The sequence below is a fragment of the Vespula vulgaris genome, chromosome 8 (genome assembly GCF_905475345.1).
Source record: "Vespula vulgaris chromosome 8, iyVesVulg1.1, whole genome shotgun sequence".
Classification (NCBI taxonomy): Eukaryota; Metazoa; Arthropoda; class Insecta; order Hymenoptera; family Vespidae; genus Vespula; species Vespula vulgaris.
This window is the reverse complement of record NC_066593.1, coordinates 4,308,201-4,317,273: the sequence shown is the minus strand read 5'-3', so window position 1 is coordinate 4,317,273 and position 9,073 is coordinate 4,308,201. Positions and strand designations below refer to the sequence as shown.

Below are 9,073 nucleotides of genomic sequence, written 5' to 3'. Positions count from 1 at the left end.
TTAAATCTACGGTCTCTCTCGAAAGTGTGCGACTTTCAATGCACTTTCTCGGAGATAAGTACGTGCAAAGAAATGGAGGATTTTCCTGCCGGTAAATCGTGGATTAAGGGTGGTTTTGATCTCGATTACCAAGCGTCCCGATTCGTTGGTTACCATTAACACAATAATTTGATAAAAATCGTCACGCCAGTCGGCGGTCTTGTTGTCTTCATTTATATCCTTTTTCTGTTTTTTTCCTTCTTTTCTCTTTTTTCTTTTTTGTTATTTCCCTATTTCTCTCTTATCGTACTTTATCATCATACTGGAAAAATGAAAATTTCCAATATTTGTCACGTTACATAACGACACAATCGAAGTGTACGCATATTATTCGCTCGAAACAATCTCGTTGACGATGATAAAATACATATAATAGTACGACGATAAAATATATATATATATATATATATATATATATATATATGTATATGTATATTATTTAAAAGATAAAGGGAAAGAAGCAAAACAACAACTCGATATATCGTTCGTTTCGATTAGATTCGCGTATTCGGTGATTGAGAAACCATTGAAAAAAAGCTAGGAAAAATTTACGATATAATTCGTCGGGTTTAATATAGGCGCTCCTTTTTTTAACGTCGCGAAAGCGGTGGACGAGAACGTGAGATTGTCGCGGGAAGGAAGCTTTAAAAGACCACCCTGTTTCACCTGATTTTCATGAAAATACGAATACGATCGAGCCGATCGAATCGTTTTACTTCCTTTTTTCTTTTTTTTTTGTTTTTTGTATATATTGAACGAATTTCGTCTTTTATTTGTATATCGGTCAATTTTCTTCTTTCTCTTTTTCTCTCTCTCTCTCTCTCTCTATTTTTCCTTTCTCTCCAAAACATCACACGCGATTAAATCGGTATAATATGTTGACGATATAATATTTTGAAACGTTTGTTAGATTAAAATTTAAGAAAGATGTGATTAGAAGTAAAACACAGAAAATACAGTTTCGCGATAGAATAACTTTTGATAAAAAATGATCGATCAGAACGATCTTATAAGCATCGTACTCTCTTTCTCTTTATCTCCATCTTCAACTCTATCTCTAATTGAAAAGAGACGAGGCGCTGAGTTTTAACGAAGTAAGAGACTAGTACTTTCAGAATTTAGCACGCGTCTCCATTTTTTACTTATTATTTTTTGCTTCCTCCAACTACCCCTACCCACCCACCCATCCGTCCATCCGTCCGCTGCCCGTCCTTTCCCTCCCTCCCTTCCTCTCCTCATCCCTTATTTAATCCTCTTTTATCATGTAAATCTTGACGATCGTGCTCTCACGGGAGATCAGAATCAATCGGCCATTATGTATTGGTAGGGTATGCTCGAGAATTGCTCAAACCCCGTCGCGCGAATTTAATCGACCATTTATTTCGGCCGATCGATTTTATTATGTTTACTGGAAACGTGTATTCGAGCGAAGTGTCCTTTCATAACGCGATAGAGAGTCCGACGTTATTTGACTCAACGAAAACGACGGCGACGTTTAAATCGTTTTACATTTTAGTTTCGTGATGAATGAGAGTATTATTTCGGGTATGTAAGTATCTATTACGTTGATAGCACGTTTCGTTACGACGACTGTGTACTAATCGCTTTAGTTAATTACGAGGACCGATTATAATTATAATCGATCAGTCTCTTTCTCTCTCTTTCTCTTTCTCCCTGAGATACTTTCATTGATGATTTATTTATCAAGTAATCGCAATTATGATGATATTAATAACAGTGATAACATGGTAAAAGTTGTTATAATTAATAAGGGAAAAGGATCTCGGTTATAATTTAATAAGAAGCATTATCTACTTTTTACACAGCGACGATTAATAGAAACGAACTTTTATCTTAAGATTATTTTCATAGACTCTCTCTCTTTCTCTCTGTCTCTCTCCTTCTCTCTCTCTCTCTCTCCTTTTCTTGTCCCTTTACTCTTTTTCTTGAAAGCAACCACATGCGTCACGCTTTACGTACCGTTTACGTGTGATTTATGAGAAAAGTCTATTCTTTTAGCAACGAGAGCGGTGTATCGGGAAATTATTTATAGTCCCAAAGTAAAGCCGAAGCGAAGCCATTAGCGATGGATCGTAAAGCTTCGTAATAAGTAGCGATATGTGAGCAACTAGATCACGACCTCCTTCTATTTTCTCCTCTCTCACTCTCTCTCTCTCTCTCTCTCTCTCTTACTCTCTTACTCTCTTACTCTCTTTACTCTCTCTCTCTCTCTTTCCAATAATAATTCGTTATCTCATAATATAACATCCCAACGGGGATTTTTGAATGTTCCTATCGAGTTTGATCGAAGACTTGGATCGTTTCCGGTTTATCAAAGTCCTATTATCCTACCACATTATTACACCTTTTACATCTTGAGCTGATCTATTCTCGCGAACTAACAAAAACAAGTAGCGCGTGCCAAAGTTCCATATAATTAAGTCACTATTGTTGTAGATAACGACATTTAAGCACGGCAAGTGGTTAACGTCTCGAAAATCTCCTCCCACCTTACCCCACCCCCTATCTCCTATTCCCCTACTACTCTATAACCCTCTCCACTTCGTTTTATTCGATCCTTCACCGTCCATTTTATAATCCACTATAGCGTTTTATCTCATAATCCAATTTTCTTTTTCGTTATTATTCTCTTTTTTCTTCTCTCCTTCGTTTCTACTTGATCTCTCACTTCCTTTTTTCTTTTCTTTCTTTTTGCTTTTTCCTTTTTTCTCTTACTTTCTTTCCTTCTTTCCCATCTCTCCTTATACATACTAAACTCGAGACATTATCGTGAGTTTCTTTATTTTCTTTTTTTTTTTTTCTTTATCGTTTTAATACAGAAGACAATGAAACGGTGATACGGTGATACTGTCGTTATTGTTATTATTGTTATTATTATTATTATTATTATTATTATCATCATCAGTATTATTATCGTTCTTAATATTCTTGCCCTTCCCCTTTCGAATGGACGCGCCCTTTCGCGTTCGTTTCTTACGACTGAGCAGGTGCGCCAGCACAGAAAGCAAACTTCGGACTGTTCCATCCTTTTGATCTGGCGCATGACTTTTGATACCGTCACTCTTATCGTTATTAACCCATTTGCATCACAGCTCTGGAATATGTTACGTTATTCATCCGAGACGTTCAATTACCATTCGCGGCTCGTATCACCGTGCATTGTAGTTGTTGTGTAACGATAGTTGTTGTGTTTTCGTTTATTATTGATTTTACTTGGAAATTACATGTAATGATTACAGGGAGATAATATTATAGATTTGTACAGTGAATAAACTCGGATAGGTCTTTTTTTAATTAATATAGTAATATTTAAAATGTTCTATATATATATATATATATATATATATATATATATATATATATATATAATGGTACATCTCAAATATCACATTTAAAAACAGTTTCTCTTCTAAGGAACTTACATTGCATCGCTTTGATGTTTTTATTCCCTTTGCTTCCATTAAAATTATTTTTGTGAGGAAAGTGCTGATCAGTGCACCTTATTATGGAATCATTTATAGATGATGACACCCTTATCTTTTTATTTTTCAAACGCTTGGTAATAATTTTTTTCTTTAGTTTTTGCTTGTAAATAGTAAAAAGCTCGATCCTTTATTTAATTTTTCTCGATGGGAGATAAATATTTGACAGGATCGTATTCAGAAAATTAAAAAAATATTTTTTTTATATGCTTTTTTACATCTCTACATTGTGTGTAATTTAGTTAACATTTGATAGCCTATATCAATTCCACCTATATTTTCATTATGACATATTACTGTTGGTTTAAAAATTTTAACATTTGTTTACATACTAGACAATCCACAATATAAAGTCGGTGAACTATACCAGTTATCTATATAAAGACAGTACCCTTGATGCAATAATTTATTTTTTTCCGTTAAATTCATCACGACATTTCTATTCCTAGAATCAGACCTAGAATCAGTCTTATCATTTCCAAAAAATATATTTTGATGTTAGATATATATCTTCTTTGAGTATCATATAGTTTATAAAATTTGATATCAAATTTCGCTCATTTAGTTCGTATAAATTGTGCGTAATACAAATAGCTTCTATGATGCATTGACTCATCGATAGAAATATTTTTATACAATTTCTACATAGATATGAAACTTTTAATAATCATGAAACTTCTCTAATTTTTATCAATGAATCATTAAAATTACAATTATTTCTAGCAAAATGTAAATTTGCGGTATTGTTCAGAAAACTTTTGTGCGGCATAATGTACTTGAAATATAGAGTTTCCAAGCTTTTATCTATACTGCAATAACTTTATATAGTAGGTTTTTGAATTATATACTCATTAAAATATTTAACGCTATATTAATTTTAACTCATCTTCCTTGATTTATATACAGTTTCTCTTTGTAACTTCGTATTTGTCTATCTCCAGTATAATTTTTGAGATAATTTACCCTTATGAAACAATTCAAAAACTTCTCTATCAGACATATCTCTTCTCTTGGCGGTTGCATCAGTCATGTCGAAAAAATTATGTATTTTTAGTGTACCGTTTTCTTGTTTCCAAAAAAAATCACCATTTACACATTCTCATTGCTGTCACTTTTACCTATTTTTATTTGAAGTGAACGGGACTAACTTTATAGAAGGCTGGGTCAACTTTGTAGGGGTTGGGACTGATTAAATAAAAGGCGGGGTCAACTTTTGCGGGGGTGATTTAATTAGACTGGAGACTGGCCCAATTTTGAAGTGGGATACCAACTTCGAAGGGGGCGAGGTTAACTTTGGATGGGGCTCGACTAACTCTGTAGGGGCCGGACTAATCAAACTGGGTCAAGACCAACTTTGGAAAGGATGGGACCGATTTTGAAGGGGGCTGTCTTAGTAGGGAGTAGGACTAACTTTAGAAAGGTTTACGTGCCCTCCATGCGTTCGATGACACGTCTAATTATAAACATTATTATGGTTAATATCATTATATCATATTTAACATACAATATCTTAAAGAGTTTACGAAACATATTTTCCTCATTGCGATTAAATAAGGAACTAATATTTTTTTTTTATCGATCATGTTTTTATTAATATTATTATCAATGTTTCGTAATGTACGGATGCATGTGAACATTTCTTTCTAGTTTTCTACAACAAGATTCGTGATGGCGATGGAAAAGAATAAAAAAAAAAAAGGATCGACGATCTCTTTTCCGATATTGAATTCACATTTTTTTCAATTTTTTTTTTGTTTCTTCTCTTTCTTTCTTTTCTATTTTTATTTTTACGCCGTGCTAAACGTTCCCTTTTTTCGCTCGCTATCGAGGAAGATGGTCTCGAATTTAATCGAATAAAATGTAAAAAGAAAAAAAAAATATCAAACCATTATGAAACTCATAGATGTTAAAGTATTTTACGTCGATAATATATAATAAGATTTTTATTGAGATTTTACTCGATCGTTTTACTTGATTTTTTCTCTTTTTTCCTTTTTTTTTTTTTTTTTTTTTTTTTTAATGGTTTCGGCGCTGAGAATCTTCTTCGTAACGATTTTACTTAACAGCTCGAAACCTATGAGAAAAATGATCTACATAAATACATATATGCGTATCATTCTTGTTGGTCCATTAAATTCATTCACGAAGCATGTTACGATGCAGTAACAATGCGTCGACATACGTGCAAGAAGAAGAGAGTATCCGGTGGAAAAAGTTTTGCTGCTGAGTTTGCACGTTGAGAAACGCATGTTCGGCGTTAAACGAGAGCTTAAATACGTTATTGTTGAATATTTAATCGTCCCTTCGGAAATATCTATTGTTGTTTTTTTTTTTCTTTCTTCCATTCGTGCAATAAAGCGAAGAGTTAAAAAGAGAAAAAAGAAAGAGAGAGAAAGAGAGAGAGAGAGAGGAAGAAAGATAAAACTTGCACGATTTGTAATTTCTCTGCGATCGCGGAAAAAGCTACGTATATGCAAACATATATCTACGTATATATATATATATTAAATATATATATGCAGGACTATGTATATATACATATGTATATATAGTACATGGAAATAGCGAAGGACGTATTCGACACGATTATTTGTTAAATAGATAGTTGGCGTGTCTGTAACGAGTTGCTATCTTCTTAAATCATTTTTTCTATTGTCAATTTGCAATGTATTTTTTCCTCCATTATTGAATTCAAATTTGTTTTTTTTTTCTTTTCCTTCTTTCTTTTAACGTCATTAAACTTTTCCTTCTCGCGTCATTAGTACATGACTTAAAAATGATCTAGAATTTAATGGAATATAAATGTGTGTAAAATAGAAAAGATAAAAGGGACGATTATTTTTTCGAATATAGGTGATTACAAATCGTGCCGTAGAAAATCAAATTCAACGGGATTGCTCAATTGGTTGGATTTGATAGGGAATACATAACGGAAGGATGCATCTTTACCGACCGATACCTATCAATATTTATCATGGCTCATTTCCAAACCATTTTTCTTGATCGTTCGTATACATAGATCGTTTTTGTAGTTTCACACGTTTGTCTCTATTAGGATTTATCATTAATTAATTTATATTCACATTGTCTATATACATATCGAGCTATATTTTTTATTCGCATTATGATATTAATTTCGTGCATTTATTTATCCATATTATTTCTGCATACAGATATGTAAGATACATGTTAAAAGAAGTGTTCAGAATTTCAAATTAAAAGATATATATACATATATATTATATATATGCACATATATATGTAACACACACACACAAGTATATAATTAATATTGCAACGCTATAGAAAATCTATAGAAAATGTTTATACATTAAAAAAAAAACAGTGACTTATGGATATTTTCCAAAGTAGTACGGAATAATAGATAAAATGAAGAAAGTTTGATAAACGAATGAATAATATAGTCGGACGAAATTAGGATGATCGGTAACGAAAAATTATTAATTTCACTTTGATATCTGCGCACACAAAAGAAAAGAAAAAAAAAAGAAAGAAAGAAATCATACATTAATACTTTTATCCCTTTTATGAATCTTGGTACCTTGGCGACACGAACTTTTTCAATTTTCTTCAAACTCATAATTTCCTATAGGAAAGGATCCTCGAAACACACGATATTTCAAAGTAGAAATTAATAGAAACCCGAACGACTATGAATCGACGAAAAGCTGCCTCCACTCGAACCTAAAACTCTCTTTCTCTGTTACTCGTACTCTCATTATTATTCACGATGCTCGCGTATTTTAATTAGAGAGAGAGAGAGAAAGAGAGAGAGAGAGAGAAGAAGAGAGAGAGAAGTAAAAAATATAGCATCTTCGTTCTTCATCCGACATTTGCCATGATATTTTTTTTTTTTTTATATTTTTTTGCCCTCAAAAATTAAACGCAACCCAAACGCAATCCAAACGGACTAAATTTCATTCAAATTCCTTTTCGCAATCGCTACATCAAACCGTATAAAACGAATTCTTTTTAAAACGTTGCATTAATCTAGATATATTAATCTCTTCTAAAATTTAGTATCGACTAATCTTATTCTTCTTCTTCTTGTTCTTTTTCTTCTTTCACTCCCTTCCGTCAATCTTCAGCCATTCTTTTTTCTTTCTTTGTTACCATATCATTTCGATATCACAAATTATTTTTTTTTTTAATTTCACATTTGAAAAACGTTTCCAAACATATCGCATTAGTTAAATTTAACCAACTCGACGAAATACAAGGGTTCGTAAAAATGATTTCGTTAAAAAATTATAATGTTAAAACGAAACACGTTTCATAAAACGTTTTATTATTTTTAGAAATTACATTATTTAAAACGCGTTCGTGCAAGTAAACGTAAATGCGTATGCTTTGAAAAAATGATTTTTACTTTAATCATATAAAATAAACGGAATAGGAAGTGCATGTTGTTTTCGGGTAGAATGGGATATTTAAAAAAAAAAAGAAAAAAAATAATAAAAAAAAAGAAAGAGAAGATAAAAAGGTAAAGAAGAACGGTGAATGTTTCGAATATAAAATAGTTGATATTCTAAAGAAAAAGAGAGAAAACGAGATGGGTAAGACCAGCGAAAAGAGAAGAAGAGAGAAACAGAGAGAAAGAGAGAGAGAGAGAGAGAAGGAGAAATAAAATAGAAATGAGAATATTCCGACCAATCACGATTTCTTTCGACCTGATCGAACGCATTGAACGGTTAAAAATCGAAGGTCTCGTGTTAATACTTCTTAAAGAGCGAGCATATACAAAGACGATATAGGAATACATATATACATACACACACATATATATATACACATTATGTGTATATATATAAAACAAATAGGTCTTGTTTTAAAGATCTTCTAAACTTATCCTTAGGTATGTCATTGTCAATATTAATCATTACGAGCTCTGCATAATAGTTGGACGAAGGTTAGGACAAGATTTATCCCTTTCCAACTCACCCTCAGTCACACCCCCAAACCCATCCCTAACTCACCCCCGTTACGCTTCATCCAACAACTTCGTAAGCTAGTAATTGGTTTCGCGCAGAATAAACAAAAGGCTCGTCTCTTCTTTGTTCAAAGAGAAACCAACAGATGTGCGCGGCCCCTTTAAATACATACATATGTATAGATATACATGTACATATATATATATATATATATGTCGTATATATGAATACATATAAATATATATCTAATGGTCACGGTTAGTTCGAAAACGATTTTTTTATCGATGAAACCTGTTAGAGAAGAAGGAATATGTCGATAGACGTTTTCGTTTTAAGTTTTATAAAACGCGTTGTTACGAACTCGAAGCTGAACGAGAGATTCGATTTCTCCCTCTCTCTCTCTCTCTCTCTCTCTCTCTCTCTCTCTCTCTCTCTCCTTCTTTCCTCCAGAATGAATATAGGTGCTCCGACCTTACCTAACGTACGATCGATAAAGTGCGTACGTTAAGAGAGGGACCACGCGAATCCGTAAAAGCGAGCGACGTTGAGCAAAGAAGAAGAGGAATAATTTCTCGAGCC

General features: G+C 32.7%; 1 protein-coding gene across 11 annotated transcripts in view; it reads left to right on the top strand.

Annotated features, from left to right (window-relative positions):
* The window catches only part of LOC127065583 (muscarinic acetylcholine receptor DM1), a 34,783-nt gene that overhangs the window by 2,305 nt on the left and 23,405 nt on the right, over positions 1 to 9,073 (top strand). The window lies entirely within an intron of this gene.